This window comes from Mustelus asterias, chromosome 6, assembly GCF_964213995.1.
Source record: "Mustelus asterias chromosome 6, sMusAst1.hap1.1, whole genome shotgun sequence".
In the NCBI taxonomy this organism is placed as follows: domain Eukaryota; kingdom Metazoa; phylum Chordata; class Chondrichthyes; order Carcharhiniformes; family Triakidae; genus Mustelus; species Mustelus asterias.
In genome coordinates this window covers 7,958,728-7,977,051 of record NC_135806.1, presented here as the reverse complement: position 1 = coordinate 7,977,051, position 18,324 = coordinate 7,958,728, and the positions used below count along the sequence as shown (strand labels likewise).

At 47.6% G+C, this 18,324-nt stretch overlaps 1 protein-coding gene across 4 annotated transcripts in view; it reads left to right on the top strand.

Moving 5' to 3' along the window:
* lpar1 (lysophosphatidic acid receptor 1) overlaps positions 1-18,324 on the top strand; it is a 136,342-nt gene that overhangs the window by 47,091 nt on the left and 70,927 nt on the right. For 3 of the 4 annotated variants that reach the window (XM_078214045.1, XM_078214042.1, XM_078214043.1), the window contains one exon: positions 16,960-17,082. The gene's annotated coding sequence lies outside the window, so the exon portion shown is untranslated. Of the gene's footprint in view, positions 1-12,826; positions 12,878-16,959; positions 17,083-18,324 lie in introns of those variants that run through there. The other variant, XM_078214046.1, reaches the window with a different exon arrangement.

Here is an 18,324-nt window from a genome sequence, read left to right as displayed (position 1 = left end):
TCTGAGCTGCAAATCTTTGGACACCAAGGGGCAATTTAGAATCATAGAATAGAATCCCTACAAGTGCAGAAGGAGGCCATTTGGCCCATCGAGCCTGCACTGACAACAATCCCACCCAGGCCCTATCCCCGTAACCCCACTTATTTACTCTGCTAATCCCCTAACACCAAGGGTCATCATAGAAACCCTACAGTACAGAAAGAGGCCATTCAGCCCATCGGGTCTGCACCCACCACAATCCCACCCAGGCCCTACCCCCATATCCCTACATATTTTACCCACTAATCCCTCTAACCTACGCATCTCAGGACACTAAGGGGCAATTTTAGCATGGCCAATCAACCTAACCTGCACATCTTTGGACCGTGGCAGGAAACCGGAGCACCCGGAGGAAACCCATGCAGACACGGGGAGACTGTGCAAACTCCACACAGACAGTGACCCGAGCTGGAATTGAACCCGGGTCCCTGGAGCTGTGAGGCAGCAGTGCTAACTGCTGAGAGAACAGATTCCCTGGTATAACAGAGTGCTGAGTGGGGATAGTTTGGACCCTCTGCATCTTTTGCTGCTGTCAGTATTTTGCTGCTGTCAGGCTGCTTAACCTAGGAAGACACGAGGCCCTCGGTAGCCTCCCAGCCAGTTGTTAACTCATCCTTTGCACTGACACGATGGAAAGCTAAATTCTATATTTCAACGTTTAACTAACTGCTGATTAAAATGTTTTTCGTGGCACACGCTGAACTACATAAAGAAAACAGAATTCTCCGTCTAACAACTTTGTTTCTCTGAGTCACACTCTCCCACCAATTCGCCTGTGTCACAAAGCTGTAGAGTTGTGTAACTAGAAATTACACGGAAATTACATGCTGCATTTTTCGGCACTTGCCCGTGTAGCAGGTGGGGGTCGTGTAAGATGGAGCCATGCGCTAAATCAGGCACGTGGAAGGCGCTGCCATCGAGAATCACAAATAATGACATTGGATTTTCGGGTCATTCAGCCCAGTTAGCTGCGCAGGCATCTATAATCCACATGAACATGATATTTCACCCTCTCCTTCTATCCTCTTCTCCCCCCTGCACTTATCCAGCTTCCTCTTAAAGATGTCCGTGTCCTCCAGTGCATTAACAAATTTCACGCTGTCACTTACTCAGTGGGTGAAGCAGTTCAACTTTTGTCCGGTGGTTACATCCATTTATCTAGCCCCTTTTTAACGTCGGGAAAAGTCCCAGCGGCTTCACTGGAGCGCTTAACAAATAAAATTTGAAACCCGAGCCACAGAGGGAATGATTAGGGCAGATCACCCGAAACGTGGTCCAAGAATCGGGTCATGAGGTGAGTTTAAAAAGGAGAAAAGTGAGGGAGAAAGGCAGGGAGGGTTAAAGGAGGAGTTTGAGGTCTGGGCAAAATTGCTGTTTAAGATGCAGGACAAAACTTAATCCATGTAATGTGATCATAACAAAGCCAATGGCCAGAATTTGCTGACCTCACCTGCGGCTGGGATTCTCCAGTCCTGCTGCTGTGAATAGAGATTTGGCAGGGGGCCCGATTCTCCATTCTCCCTGGCACACGAGACCAGAGAATTCTGGCCAATATTCAACACAGTGCCCAACTTTTCCATATGTTTTTTTGTCCATGTTTATGAGTGATAATCTCGAAGCTCTTTATGAAACGCTTTGATTCCTGCATGCATTTAGTGAATGGCTCGCTTTCCAAAACGCCATTCATCCCTGAGGTCAGACATCATTTGGAAGTTTCACGCAAGATTGAAAGAAGTGGCTCTAATCATTTTTTTGAAAAACCCACCATTTGTGAGATTAATGCATCGAAGATTTGTGGTAACTTTGGCTCCGCCAGTTCAGAAATATAGATTTTATTAACGGAAAACAACTATTTACAGGGTGATGCAGATTCAATGCTTCCAGGCATGACCCTCGGATCTAACTGCTGGGACAAGCCCAGGCAAGTTGGAGTGAAGATCCAAGTTGGTTCCTGATTCAGGAGAATTTTCAGAAGATCACCCCTTAAATGTACCTGGCACCACAAGATTATAGAATTGCATGTTCTCCCCGTGTCTGCGTGGGTTTCCTCTGGGTGCTCCGGTTTCCACCCACAGTCCAAAGATGTGCGGGTTAGGTTGATTGGCTATGCTAAAATTGACCCTCGTGTCAGGGGGATTAGCAGGGTAAATATGTGGGGTTATGAGAATAGGGCCTGGGTGGGATGATTGTGGTCAGCGCAGACACAATGGGCCGAATGGCCTCCTTCTGCACTGTAGGAATTCTATGAATCTATGAGTGTTGAAATCTTGGATGTCAACTGGGACTAACATTATTCCCGTCATTGAGCGGACATACCGGTCATCCTCTTCTTTCGCAACAGTTTAGTAAGAAACAGTGCAGATATATTCCACAACAGTTCTTTTTCCCTCCTTTCGCCATGTGTTTGCTCATTTGCCTTTTCCATTTGAAACCGATTTGCCAAATCAGACATGTTAGAAATTTTTGGAAATTGCTTCAAGTTGAGTCGGAGGTGAACTGCTTGAACTATCTGTTGTTTTTCTTTTTGCCCTTCGATTTAGTGGCGGCACAGTGGTTAGCACTGCTGCCTCACAGCACCAGCGACCTGGGTTTGAGTCACAACTTGGGTGGAGTCTGCACGTTCTCCCCGTGTCTGCGTGGGTTTCCTCCGGGTGCTCCGGTTTCCTCCCAGTCTGAGAGAGTGCTGGTTAGGTGTATTGGCCATGCTAAATTCTCCCGCCGTGTACCTGAACAGGCACCGGAGTGTGGTGACTAGGGGATTTTCACAATAACTTCATTGCAGTGTTAATGTAAGCTTGCTTGTGACACTAATAGATAAGTAAATGTTGTGCCTTTGGGAGGGGTAGGGGTGAGGTGGTGGGGGTCGTGGGTTGGGTGCAATTAGAGGAAATTGGCCATGATAAATTGCCCCTTACTGTCAGGGGGACTAGCTAGGGAAAATGCATGGGGCTATGGGGATGGGTGGGATTGTGGTTGGTACAGACTCGATGGGCTGAATGGCCTCCCTCTGTACTGTAGGGACTCTATGATTCTATGAAATTGAGTTTGAGAATAAATGAGGAGTCCATATGAACAATGTTTACAGTAATTCAGCCATTCGGCCCATCGAGTCTGCACCGACTGCAATCCCACCCAGGCCCTGTCCCCATAACCTCTCAAATTTACGCTAACTATTCCCCCTAACACTAAGGGGCAATTTAGCACGGCCAATCAACCTAACCCGCACATCTTTGGACTGTGGGAGGAAACCGGAGCACCCGGAGGAAACCCACGCAGACACGGGGAGAACATGCAATCCTATAATCTTGTGGTGCCAGGTGCCTTTAAGGGGTGATCTTCTGAAAGGGCCACATGACCCAGGCTGCTGAATCAGGAACCAATGAAGTTGTGAGTGTTTCATTTAAAAAAAACATTGGATTGAGTATTTGTGGTAATCTTGAAATGTGACTGATAGCCAGGCTGGACACGACATGTATAAAGTACAGCACAACTCTTCCTCCATGAAGGGAAACATTAAGAGAATCAAATGCACTTAAAGGTGAGTGTATTTATTTAGAGGTTTTGTGAATACTGTGTTGTACTGTCAGTTTCTAAAATTGGTATTTAGACTTTATTAATGCATTATTTGAAGGAATGGATTGAATTGGGAATATTTACATGGTTTCAGCACTCCAATGGGAAGACAACATGCACCAATCCCAGCTTGATCTATTATCCAGTGCCGCTGGAAGCGAATGGGGTTTTGGCTGGAATAATAAATTTTCCATTCTCGTTCGCACTGGGTCCTGCCAGTGAGACTGGAGAATCCCGTCCAATGGGTGTAACTTTGTAACACAACGGGCAGAATTTTCCAGCCACGCTCGCCCCAAGACCGGAAAATCCCGCCTGAGGTCAACGGACCTTTGCATGGTCTGTGTCTTGCCGGCTACAATTCCCATGGCGGGCGGAACGGGAAAACTTCCGCCCGGCGTGTTTAAGTCAACAACGTGATGTTGGTCAGTCATTTTGGCAGCTTTTTCTAACTTAGTAAGCAATTGGTCTCATGTGCAAAGTGTAGTGGAAGGATTGGCCATTGGACAGGGCATTGAATCAGACCGGGATCGTCAGAATGCAAAGGTGCCAGCGGATCCCATCAGTAGATAAATAAATAGGATTGAGAAAGACTGATTGGTCTTTCTGGTCACTTGACCACTTGCGGACATTTTCCCACCTCAGTTTTCAGGCTGGGAGGTGCCTGTTGAAATTAAAATTTATTTATTAGTGTCACAAGTAGGCTTACATTCACACTGCAATGAAGTTACTGTGAAAATCCCCGAGTCACCACACTCCGGGGTCTCTTCAGGTACACTGAGGGAGAATTTAGCATGGCCAATGCACCTAACCAGCACGTCTTTCAGTCTGTGGGAGGAACCCGGAGCACCTAGAGGAAACCCATGCAGACACCAAACAGACAGTGTCCCAAGCCGGGAATTGAACCCGGGTCCCTGGCGCTGTGAGGCAGCAGTGTTAACCACTGTGCCACCGTGCTGTCACAAAGTGCCAAACAGAAAAGCTTAACAATCACGATCAGGAAGGGTGTGGGTCGTCCCTTCATATTTGGGGAGCCCTCCCCTCTGGGAGCTGGAACTAACACTCTTCCACCCCTTTCCCCACCCTGACACTGAGATCGCACCCCCCCCTCCCCATACCGACCACCCACAGGGCATTCCATACACTCCTGGGACCCCCTGATACTCACTTGAAGTACGGTCCCAAAAGTTAGGCTCAGGCATGGTGCTGCAGTTCCTCTTCTGGCCACTGCAACGCTGTGCCTGGGGGAGCTGGAGAGCTCAACGGGCTGACAGCTCTCTGAGGTGGGACTTCCGTCCAAGGGGGGGTTTTGCCTGCTGCCGATCAATGCTCATTTGAACGCACAATGTCAGTGGGCCTGTCAGACTCGGTGGGGAGGTGTCCCCCATGACTCTCAGGATGGTGGGCACCAATCACTCACCATCCAGAAAATTCAGGCGATTGTCCTGAGAGTAGAGAAACTTAGCAGTGAAACTTATATTAATGGTATATGAATTGGATTTTCAAGTGGAAGGATACAGGCGTGATGAGGATTGATTGATTAAGTAACTTGAGCACATGTCACAGAGTCAGAGAGGTTTACAGCATGGAAACAGGCCCTTCGGCCCAACTTGTCCGTGCTGCCCTTTTTTTTTAAACCCCTAAGCTAATCCCAATTGCCCACATTTGGCCCATATCTCTCTATACCCATTGTAACTGTCTAAATGCTTTTTAAAAGACAAAATTGTACCTGCCTCTACTACTACCTCTGGCAGCTTGTTCCAGACACTCACCACCCTGTGTGTGAAAAAATTGCCCCTCTGGACCCTTTTGTATCTCTCCCCTCTCACCTTAAACCTGTGCCCTCTAGTTTTAGACTCCCCTACCTTTGGGAAAAGATATTGACTATGTAGCTGATCTGTGCCCCTCATTATTTTATAGACCTCTATAAGATCACCCCTCAGCCTCCTACGCTCCAGAGAAAAAAGCCCCAGTCTATCCAGCCTCTCCTTATTACTCAATCCATCAAATCCCGGTAGCATCCTAGTAAATCTTTTCTGCACTCTTTCCAGTTTAATAATATCCTTTCTATAATAGGGTGACCAGAATTGCACACAGTATTCCAAGTGTGGCCTTGCCAATGTCTTGTACAACTTCAACAAGACATTCCAACTCCTGTATTCAATGTTCTGACCAAGCATGCCGAATGCCTTCTTCACCACTCTGTCCACCTGTGACTCCACTTTCAAGGAGCTATGAACATGTACTCCTCGATCTCTTTGTTCTGTAACTCTCCCCAATGCCCTACCATTAACTGAGTAAGTCCTGCCCTCATTCAATCTACCAAAATGCATCACCTCGCATTTGTCTAAATTAAACTCCATCTGCCATTCGTCAGCCCACTGGCCCAATTGATCAAGATCCCGTTGCAATTGGAGATAACCTTCTTCACTGTCCACTATGCCACCAATCTTAGTGTCATCTGCAAACTTACTAACCATGTCTCCTATATTCTCATCCAAATCATTAATATAAATGACAAATAACAGTGGACCCAGCACTGATCCCTGAGGCACACTGCTGGTCACAGGCCTCCAGTTTGAAAAACAATTCTCTACAACCACCCTCTGGCTTCTGTCAAGAAGCCAGTTTTGTATCCATTTAGATACCTCACCCTGGATCCCGTGAGATTTAACCTTATGCAACAACCCACCATGCGGTACCTTGTCAAAGGCCTTGCTAAAGTCCATGTAGACAACATCAACTGCACTGCCCTCATCTACCTTCTTGGTTACCCTTTCAAAAAACTCAATCAAATTTGTGAGACATGATTTTCCACTCACAATGCCGTGCTGACTGTCCCTAATCAGTACTTGCATCTCTAAATGCCTGTAGATCCTGTCTCTCAAAATACCTTCCAACAATTTACCCACTACAGATGTGAGGCTCACTGGCCTGTAGTTCCCAGGCTTTTCCCTGCAGCCCTTTAAAACAAAGGCACAACATTTGCCAATCTTCAGGCACCTCACCCGTGACTATCGAAGATTCAAATATCTTGGCTAGGGGACCTGCAATTTCCTCCCTAGCCTCCTGCAATGTCCTGGGATACACTTCATCAGGTCCCGGGGATTTATCTATCTTGATGCGCTTTAAGATTTCCAGCACCTCCTTCTCTGTAATATGTGGACTCCTCAAGACATCACCACTCTTTGTGTGAAAAGCTTTCCCGTACATCTCCCTTAAACCTCCCCCTCTCACCTTGAACCTGTGCCCGCCCCCAACTCTCTCCCCCCCACCCCCCCCCCCCCCTCCCCCCCACCCCAACCCCACCACCATGATTGACACTTCCACCCTGGGAAAAAACCTCTGACCAGCCATCCTGTCTGTCCCTGTCTGTGCCTCTCATAATTTTGTAGACCTCTATCAGGTCTCCCCTCAGCCTCCATCTTTCCAGTGAAAACAATCCTAGTTTATTGAACCTCTCCTCATAGCCAACACCCTCAGGACCAGGCAACATCCTGGTGAACCTTCTCTGCACTCTCTCCAAAGCTTCCACGTCCTTCTGGTAGTGTGGTGACCAAAATTGCACGCAACACTCCAAATGCGGCCTAACCAAGGTTTTATATAGCTGCAACATGATTTCCCAACTCTTGTACTCAGTGCCCTAGCTGATGAAGGCAAGCATGCCATATGTCTTCTTAATCACCTTGGCCACTTGTGTTGCTGTTTTTAGGGAACTGTGGACTTGCACGCCCAGATCCCTCTGTATGTTAATGACGCTTTCATGACATTTCTTGGAAATAGAAGAGTTAAAAAGCCTCCATTGGCATCCTCTCGCTCTTTCCAGTGACTGGTTTGGAATCCGTGCCACGAATCTTTCTTTATTACTTCATTACAAAGTCTGAAGTAAACTGCCAGCCCACAACAGCAGTTTCCTTCAAGCCTGAGCGTAGTTTTACTGGAATTGTGGAGCAGCCATGGTAACTTGCAATGTCAACTGACGATCGAAGAGAAAGGGCACGGGATTTGAGAGGCAAGGTCAGTAAACTTACAAATTCCAAGCAAGACTGACAATGGCAGGGCCCAGGGCCAGTCTGAGGTCAGGAGGTTTTTCCTCAGTTTGGGTCATTTAATTTTTCACGAAGCAGTTTGATTCAGCACATTATTATTCCTTAGATGTACGAGGCAAGTTTATTACCCAGAGGGTGGTGGCTGACTGGAACTCGCTGCCGGGGGAGGTAGTGGAAGCAGATACGATGGTGACTTTTAAGGAGCGTCTTGACAAATACATGAATAGGATGGGAATAGAGGTTCCTGGAAGGGTAGGGGGTTTTAGTTCAGACGGGCAACATGGTCGGTGCAGGCTTGGAGGGCCGAAGGGCCTGTTCCTCTGCTATAATTTTCTTTGTTCTTTGTTCTCATTCTTTGTATTTCCGAACACAGCAAGAATTATTTCCAGATTTCATATGTTGCAGACTAGTTGTGTAAGTCTGACTGTAGGAAAAGCAGAGTTCTGCACTCGTTTACAATCGATTTTTATTGTGGTAACTCTCACCCTGTTTTTTATTTACTTACGGGACGGAGGTGTTGCTGGCTAGACCAGCATTCATTGCCCATCCCTAATTTCCCTGGAGAAGGTGAGTAGTGAGTCGATGCCTGGATCCACTGTAGCCCGATATGGGTGATAATTTTCACAGTGATTTTCATACAATGGAGTGACTCGAATGGTCATTTCAGAGGGAAATTAAGAGTGAGCCGTATTGCTGTGGGTCTGGAGTCACATGTAGGCCAGATTGGGTAAGGATGGCCGATGAGTTACACAGCACAGTGGCACAGTGGTTAGCACTGCTGCCTCACAGCACCAGGGACCCGGGTTTGATTCTGGCCTTGGGTGACTGTGTGGAGTCTGCATGTTCTCCCCGTTTCTGCGTGGGTTTTCCCTGGGTGCTTCAGTTTCCTCCCATAGTCCAGAGATGTGCAGGTTAGGTGGATTGGCCATGCTAAATTGCCCCTTCGTGTCCAAAGATGTGCAGGTTAGGGGGATTGGCCATGCTAAATTGCCCCTTCGTGTCCAAAGATGTGCAGGTTAGGGGGATTGGCCATGCTAAATTGCCTCCTAGTGTCCAAAGATGTGCAGGTTAACTGGATTGGCCATGCTAAATTGCCCCTTAGTGTCCAAAGATGTGCAGGTTAGGGGGATTGGCCATGCTAAATTGCCTCCTAGTGTCCAAAGATGTGCAGGTTAACTGGATTGGCCATGCTAAATTGCCCCTTCGTGTCCAAAGATGTGCAGGTTAGGGGGATTGGCCATGCTAAATTGCCTCCTAGTGTCCAAAGATGTGCAGGTTAACTGGATTGGCCATGCTAAATTGCCCCTTAGTGTCCAAAGATGTGCAGGTTAGGGGGATTAGCGGGGTAAATGCATGCGGTTTGGGGATTGGGTCTGGGTAAGACGCTCTGTTGAAGAGCTGGTGCAGACCCGATGGGCTGAATGGCCTCCTTCTGCGCTGTACGGGTTCTATGAGTTTTTATAACAATCTGGTAGTGTCATGGTCACTATTGCTAATGGATTTAATTCCAGATTTATTTTATTAATTGCTTTACATATTTAATTAAATTCCCCCTGTGGTGGGATTTGAACTCGTGACTCCTGATTATTAGTCCAGCACCTCTGGATCATTAATCCGGTGAGATAATCACGATGCGATCGTAGCCGTATCAAGAGAAAAGTGATTCCGCAGTTGGATTTAGTGAGTGAATATTTTAAGAGTGCTTGGAATTCTTAAGCCACATTCCTGAGAGTGAGTGCAAACCACTCCAGCGTTTTCCTAACCCCACCTCCTGCCTCCAAACTGGCTTCAGGGAGGTCTGGATCAAAGGACTTGCTCCTTGGATGGTCTCTGGGGTACGTGTCAAGGATATCTAGTGTCTCGGCGTCCTACAGCAAGACACACGGCTCTCGCACATTCCAGCAGCTCTTCTTGGTTTTTTCCCCCTCTGATTCTTAAAGGGACCCTGCGCAGGACTTGCTGAGAGAGGCAGCGAGTATTCCACTGTGATAACTGTTGTCTGGTTCATGGTTGCTCTCCTTTCTCGTCCGGCTTTTGGATTCCAGAGCTCTTTTCCATTACAAGAGAAAGATAGTTACGTGACTACGGAATATTCCAGTATCTCAGCAGTTTGCCCTTGGCCGTGGTTTGGATTCAACGATCATCCCATTCAGCTCGCATTGGTGCTTGCGTTCAGCTGCCTTTGTTTCCACTTTATCTCGCCCCCTCAACCCCTGAGTAACCCCAGAGTCATGTACGTCATTCTGGGAAAGTGTTAATCGACGTGTGAGATATTTTATCCCTGTTGGGAAAGGCTGACCTCACTCTTTGGCACCCGCACATTCAGCTGCCTGGGGGCCTTAGCTCTGAAATTCCCCACCCCTCTCTCCTCTTAAACCCAGAACCTCCTTCCTGCCTTTGCAATGTTGTTGACGGCAGTGGTCATGCTTGGGTACCTTGGGATCTCTTGCCACGGTCGAGGCATTATAATAAAATAAAAAATTAAGGAATGGCAATTATATTTCCAAGTCGGGATGGCGAGAGACTAGGAGGGGAACTAACACCATCACTTAGAGGTTCCCCTTCAAGTCACTCACCATCCTAACTTGGAAATATATCGCCGTGTCTTCACTGTCACCCAAAAAGCTCAAGAAAAAAAAGCATTGACGTTTGGCACTAGGCGCTTGGTTTATCTGTGTCAGAGTTGGGCCGGATGGAGCAAGACTTGGTGAGAGGGAGGGAGATTAAAAATATTTTGGGTACGGGATAGAGGCTGGACATTCAGTGATATTTATAGGCCAGAAGATGTCCTATTGTAAGAGCTTACAGGGCAAAGTTCAAAAGCAATTGGGAGGTTTTCTTTTTGGCACTGAAAAGTTGATTGTCTACAAGACGGCCAAATGTGAAGCTTAATTATTAACCAAAATGGTCAGGAACCTTTTAAAACTGGAGAACGGATACTTCTGACAACACCGAAGCTGATTAAGCCACTGCAGTTTCTGTAGCCAAGACAAGAGCCGTAAGTAACAGCAGACCAATGGAAGGGTTTCAGTTTAAGATTCCCTTGTTGCTGAGTGCAATTATTGAAAAAGAATGACTCACGTTGAATGATAAGCATGGCCCTCCTTCCGCCCTTCACACACCTCAGTGTCACAAAGCCCTTTGCAGTTGAAGAAGTGTTTTTGGAGTGCAGTCGTTGCTTGGGTTACACTGGGTGGAATCTTCCTGATGTGGAGATGCCGGCGTTGGACTGGGATAAATACAGTAAGAGTTTTAACAGCACCAGGTTAAAGTCCAACAGGTTTATTTGGTAGCAAATGCATTTGCTACCAAATAAACCTGTTGGACTTTAACCTGGTGCTGTTAAAACTCTTCCTGGAATCTTCCTGCCATTCCCGCTGGCAGGATCTTTTGGTCCTACCAACGGTGTCCCTCCCTTTGCGGTGGGTTCCTTGCTGGCGCGACTTGTGAACAATGCAAAATGTCGGCGGGACTGGAAGATCCCACTGCTGGCCAATGGTCATCGAGTCATAGAATCCTACATTGCAGAAGGAGGCCATTCAGCCCATCTGCACTGACCACAATCCCACCCGGGCTCTATCCCTGTAACCACATGCATTTACCCTAGCTAGTCCCCCTGACACTAAGGGGCAATTTAGCATGGCCAATCCACCTAACCCCCACATCTTTGGAGTGTGGGAGAAAAGCGGAGCACCCGGAGGAAACCCACGCAGACACGGGAAGAATGTGCAAACTCCGCACAGACAGTGACCCGAGCCGGGAATCGAACCCGGGTTCCTGACGCTGTGAGGCAGCAGTGCTAACCACTGTGCCGCCGTGGAGGATTTTCAAGGAGCATTCCAAAGGATGAAGGAGAGGCGGAGAGGTATCGGGAGGTTGGGGCCCAGGCAGCTGAGGGCACAACCGCCAGGTAGAGCAATTAAAATTGAGAATGCTGAAGAGATCAGAGATCTCGGTGAGTTGTGAGGCTGGAGGAGATTACAGAGATGGGGAGGAGCAAGGCCACAGGGATTTGAAAATGAGGATGTGAATTTGAAAATGAAAGTTGCTTGGCTGGGAACAGTGTTGTTTAGCCAGAGTCGGGGTGATGGGTGAACAGGATTTAGTCCGAGTGAGGATGTGCTCAATGCGATAATAACCTGATAATCTGTGTTTGTGATGTTGAATTGAGGCAAGAATATTCACCAGGGCATGAAACTGTGCCACTATTGAAGGATATCATTGAGATCTCGACAATCACGGCACGGTAGCACAGTGGTTAGCACTGCTGCTTCACAGCTCCAGGGTCCTGGGTTCGATTCCCAGCTCGGGTCACTGTCTGTGTGGAGTTTGCACATTCTCCTCGTGTCTGCGTGGGTTTCCTCCGGGTGCTCCGGTTTCCTCCCACAGTCCAAAGATGTGCGGGTTAGGTTGATTGGCCAGGTTAAAAATTGCCCCTTCGAGTCCTGAGATGCGTAGGTTAGTGGGATTAGCGGGTAAATATGTGGGGGTAGGGCCTGGGTGGGATTGTGGTCAGTGCAGACTCGATGGGCCGAATGGCCTCCTTCTGCACTGTAGGGTTTCTATGATTTCTATGATTTCTATGAATTGGAATGCAGGCGGCACAGTGGTTAGCACTGCTGCCTCACAGCGCCAGGGACCTGGGTTTGATTCCCGGCTTGGGTCACTGTCTGTGTGGAGTTTGCACATTCCCCCCCATGTCTGCGTGGGTTTCCTCCAGGGGCTCCGGTTTCCTCCCACAGTCTGAAAGACGTGCTGGTTAGGGTGCATTGGCCACGCTAAATTCTCCCTCTGTGTACCCGAACAGGCACCGGAGTGTGGCGATGAGGGGATTTTCACTTGGTGTTAATGTAAGCCTACTTGTGACTAACAAGTAAAGCAGGCTCGATAGGCAGAGATGGGAAGAAGTGTTGCAACATCTACACTTTGGTATCTCCCCATCACAGACAGTGACGTCAAACATTGTTTACAATGGATACATTAACACTAACAATACCAAGTATATTTCCATTGTTGGTATTGATATGAGATCATCATGATTAACTTGTGCTAAACCACAATGCATCAGCAATGTTCTCGTGAGTTTGATTGGGATGTGAAACAACAGCCTGCAATTTTGCAACACCCTCAAATTATTTTTTATTCACTCATGTGATGTGGGCATCTCTGGATGGGCCAGCATTTATCACCCATCTCTACGTGTCTTTGGGAAGGTGGTGGTGAGTTGCCTTCTTCAATTATTGTAGTCCATACGTTGTAGAAACACCCACCGCGCTGTTAGGACGAGAGTTTGAGGATTTTGACCCAGCGATAGTGAGGGAACGGTGTTATAGTTCCAAGTCAGGATGGTGTGTGAGTTGGAGGGGAACCTCCAGGTGGTGGTGTTCCCGGGTATCTGCTGCCCTTGTCCTTCTAGATGGTAGAGGTTGTGGGTTTGGAAGGTGCTGCCTAAGGAGCCTTGGTTAGTTGCTGCAGTGCATCTTGTACATGGTACACACGGCTGTTACTGTGCATCGGTCAAAGAAATATTATACATGGACATCAGGAAGCAGCGATAAAGAAACGATGAAAAGCGTAAGTAGGTTTTAAGGAGACGGTTAAGCTTGGGAGAGTTGCAGCAAAACAAAAGAATCTAGGGAGGAAGCTCATGACGGAGATGTGATTCTGTTGGAAGAGTCTGTCAGTGAAGGAGCTGATATTGAGCAGTCAACTCATGTTAATTGGAATGAAGGGATGTAGAGTGGGTGAAGGTTATGGAGGTGGGAATGGCAGTTTGGAGCGACTCAGTAATGTGCTGTGGGAAGCCAGTGTAGTTAGTGTAGGGTCAGTGGTTAGCACTGCTGCCTCACACTGGCAGGGATCCGGGTTCAGTTCCCAGCTTGGGTCATTGTCTGTGTGGAGTTTGCATGTTCTTCCTGTGTCCGCGTGGGTTTCCTCCGGGTGCTCCGGTTTCCTTCCACAGTCCAAAAGATGTGCTGGTTAGGTACATTGGTCATGCTAAATTCTCCCTCAGTGTACCCGAACAGGCACCGGAGTGTGGCGACTGGAGCATTTTCACAGTAACTTCATTGCAGTGTGAATGTAAGCCTACTTGTGACTAATAACAAGTAAACTTATTTTAAAAAGTGGGATTTTGATTGGGGGAAGACTTTAAGGTTGCTTACACTCAGGCTGAGCTTGTCGAAGCAATTGGGGAGGTGCAAATACCAGGGAAAGAAAGGCTTGTTTATGTAGCACCATTCACAATCTCAGGCCTTACAAAGAGTTCTTCAGCCAATAAGACACTTTTGAAGTGTAATATTTGTCCCTTTTTGATGATCCTTCTAGCTGATTGGATGGCTGTATCACTTCTGAAATATCTGTTGTTATGTGGGAAGTGTGGCAAACCAGTCAGCACAAAGTGACGTCCCTCACGTGACAACGCGATAAGGCAGATCATTTGTTTTTGTGATGTTCATCGAGGGGTGCCTATTGGCCAGATTATTGCCCCTCTCCTAAGGTAGGAGAAGAAGTCGGAAAGGTTTTGGGAGAGAATTCCAGGCTTCAGGCCCTGGGCAGCCGGAGGCACAGCCCACCTCTGATGGAGGGGTGAAGATAGTGGATGCATAAGCGGCCAGAATTGGAGGAGTGCTGGGATGTCGGAGAGGACCAGGACTGGAGGAGGTTCCAGAAATAGGGAAGGGTGAAGCCAAGGAAGGGGCGGGGGGACGGGGGGGGGGCATGTGAAGGTAAAATTGAGGTGTTGCTGGATAGTGAGGTTGAGGAAACAGATCAAAGAATGTTAACTGCCAGTCTGAAGCAATTGCCGGTTGGTAGGTGCCAATTGATACCTCCTTCTGATGAGAGTGGCAATTCACCATGTGGGGCATCAGGCGGATGCCCACCCAGGGAGAGATTCCATTCACAGCACCGTACAATTTAGAATTTAATTGAAATCAAATTAGAGTGGTTAAAATACTACCTGGAAAAACGACCCTGTGAGAATAACCTTGGAGAGTTGCTTGGTGTACTTACGTAGCCATCATTGTCAGGTAGGGAATTGCCACATTGACTGGCAGAACCATGGAGTGGGTTCAGAGCTGTGGGTGCCCGCCCGCCCAATCACCCCAAACTACCGAGTCCTCGATCTGAGTTCTGAAGAGTCTTTGTGCAGAGTGAGGGCACTTGTAAAAGAACATCACCAATTGTCTACGCTCGCAACAAGCCACGCCTGACTCAAAAAATAGATTGCATTTATGTGGCGCCTTTTGGACATTCCAAAGCAGCTAATGAAGTACTTTTGAGACGTTTTTAAAGCTTTATTTATTAGTGTCTCAAGTAGGCTTACATTAACACTGCAATGAAGTGTCCGGCGCCTATTCGGGGACATTGAGGGAGAATTTAGCATGGCCAATGCACCGAACCAGCGCGTCTTTCAGACTGCGGGAGGAAACCGGAGCACCCAGAGGAAACCCACGCAGACATTGTGTGGAGTTTGCGCATTCACCCCGAAAGTGACCCAAGCCGGGAATCGAACTCGGGTCCCTGGCGCTGTGAGGCAGCAGTGCTGACCACTGAGCCACCCTTGAGTAGTCACCTGTCGGGATCCGCAAAATGCAGCGGTTAATTTGTGCACAGCAAGATCCCATAAACTTCAATGAGGCACGTGACCAGGTGGTAGGCGGGATTCTCTGGCCTCCCCATGGCACGTTTCCTGTGGCAGAAGGTGGCGTTTCATTGGCCAGTGGCAGGATTTTCTGGTTAGTTGGGCTTTCCGTTGACTCCACGCCACACTGCCGGTGGGGCCAGAAGATCCTGCCGTCGTGAACAACCGGAAAGTTCCGGCCAGTGTTTTCAGTGGATGGAGTGTTGTTTCAGAGCTAAATGGTTGACCAGGGCCCTTGTGGGGGTGTGGACAGGAACCCTCCCTGTTCCGTGTCAGAATTCTGCTGCGTGAACCCTTGTGCGGTTGGAGATATATCCATCAGATTACGTCGTTGGGCAAAGAATGTGTTTGTTTTCACTGAATCCTTTCAATGCAGCAAATAATTGTTTGCAGTCTAACCCTGGCATTCCAAAATTACAGAAAACTGTAGAAATAATTGTGGTTTGCTTATTTTATCATTTTCATTGACATTTTAGACAGTATCATAGTGAGATGGCCAAGAGCAAATATACAAACTAGGATTGTTGATCCATTAACTGTTGGGAGTGAGATTACTTAAATATACACTTTGTGCCATTTTGTTTTATGAGATAATTTTACCCATTAAAGACTGTCTGTCACCATCATCTACTGCAGTCTCCATGGGAATGCCTTTGCCAATCAGAGTCCGCTTGCCAATTCTCTTCTTGAGTAATGTATATTGTTGTTCGCTCCCACATTGCTATTCCTGCAAATTTGACTTAATTTGATTCATTATTGTCACATGTATTAACATACAGTGAAAAGTATCGTTTCTTGCACGCTATACAGACAAAGCATACCATTCATTGAGTACATAGGGGAGAAGGAAAGGAGAGGGAGCAGAATGTAGTGTTGCAGTCATAGCTAGGGTGTAGAGAAAGATCAACTTAAGGTAGGTCCATTCAAAAGTCTGATAGCAGCAGGGAAGAAGCTGTTCTTGAGTCGGTTAGTACGTGACCTCAGACTTTTGTATCCTTTCCCTGAAGGGAGAAGATGGGAGAGAGAATGTCTGGAGTAGATGGGCTGGGCTAATTCACCATCCTTTGTAGTTTCTTGCGGTCTTGGGTAGATCAGGAGCCATGCCTTATATTTGGAAAGGATGCTTCCTATGGTGCATCTGTAAAAATTGGTGAGAGTCACAGCGGACATGCCAAATTTCCTTAGTCTTCTGAGAAAGTAGGGGTGTTGATGGGCTTTCTTAACTATAGCGTCGGCGTGGAGGACCAGGACCGGTTGTTGCTGATCTGGACACCGAGAAACTTGAATCTCATGGCCATCTCCACTTCATCACCGTTGATGTAGACAGAGGCACGTCCTCTGCTACGCTTCCTGAAGCCGATGACTATCTCCTTTGTTTTGTTGACATTGAGGGAGAGGTTATTGTCAGTTCACCAGATTCTCTATCTCTTTCCTGTACTCGTCATTGTTTGAGATCCGACCCACTACGGTGGTGTCATCAGCAAACTTGTAAATGGAATTGGAGGAGAATTCGGCCACACAGTCATAGATGTATAAGTATTGTCCTGATGAGTGCGTCAGGAGACAGACGTCTCCTTTTTTCCCCAGCAATCCTTCTTAGATTAATGGTTGATGAATATTATGTTGCTTTCAGCCAGTTTCTGTTACTCCCTTTAGGTCCAGCTACAACAACAAGGAGGCCCTGTCCCGTTCATCAGCTGCGGATGAAATTTGCTTGAAAGCGGATCCACGCAACTTCAATCGGAAAAGCTGAGAGTGGTGACTAAGGGGAACCACAAGGTAAAAAAAAGCACCAATTTACATTCGCATGGCACCTTGAACCTCGTACACTGCCCAAGGGGTTTCACAGGGGCATGAATCCATCACACTATGATTTCGGAACCACATTAGGATTTGGGACAAAGAGCTCGAAGTTTGTAAGAGGAGAGAAAGTTCTAGGAAGGGAGTTTCAGAAGTTAGGGTCTGGGTAATAGTAATACTGGAGCAAAGAGAATGATAATACTTCCTTGTTTTGTACTGTGGCTGGAGAAGGTGAAGACACAGAAAGGACAAGTAACAGCTGAATTTTTAAAGTTTATTTATTACTGTCACAAGTAGGCTTACGTTAACACTGCAATGGAGTGAAAATCCCCCAGTCGCCACACTCTGGCGCCTGTTCGGATACACTGAGGGAGAATTTATAATGACCAATTCACCTAACCAGTACTTCTTTTGGACTGTGGGTGGAAACCGGAGCACCCGGAGGGAACCCACGCAGACACGGGGAGAATGTGCAGACTCCGCACAGACAGTGACCCGAGCCGGGAATCGAACCCGGGTCCCTGCCGCTGTGAGGCAGCAGTGCTAACCATTGAGGATGCAAGGTATCCAACTGTGACTTTACAGATTAGGATAGTGGTGCATTGCAGTATCAGTGATGGATTTTCGAGGGGGTGGGGGGAAGGGTTTGGCCAGTTACAGTCAGATCCGTGCCATGAATAGTACAATATTCTCTAAGCCAGATATCTGTCGTTGCAAAGCCATGGCTGGAACTCTCTGCTGTTCACACCGGCGGGATGTCCGGGTCCCACCGACAGCACATCCCTGCCGCAGGTTTCCCAGCTGTGAAGGGTGCAGTCACTGGGATATCCCATTGAGTTTAAAGTTTATTTATTCGTGTCACAAGTAGGCTTACATTAGAAACAATACTTTTCACTCTTTGTTAATACATGTGACAATAAATCAAATCAAATCATTAACACTGCAGTGAAGTTATTGTGAAAGTTCCCTAGTCGCCACACTCCGGCGCCTGTTCGGGTACACTGAGGGAGAATTTAGCACAGCCAATGCACCTAACCTGCACGTCTTTTGGAATGTGGGAGGAAACCAGAGCACCCGGAGGAAACCCACACCGACATGGGGAGAATGTGCAAACTCCACACTGACAGTGACCCAAGCCGGGAATTGAACCCGGGTCCCTGGCGCTGTGAGGCAGCAGTGCTAACCACTGCGCTGCCCCGGTGGGGGCAGAAGATCCAGCTG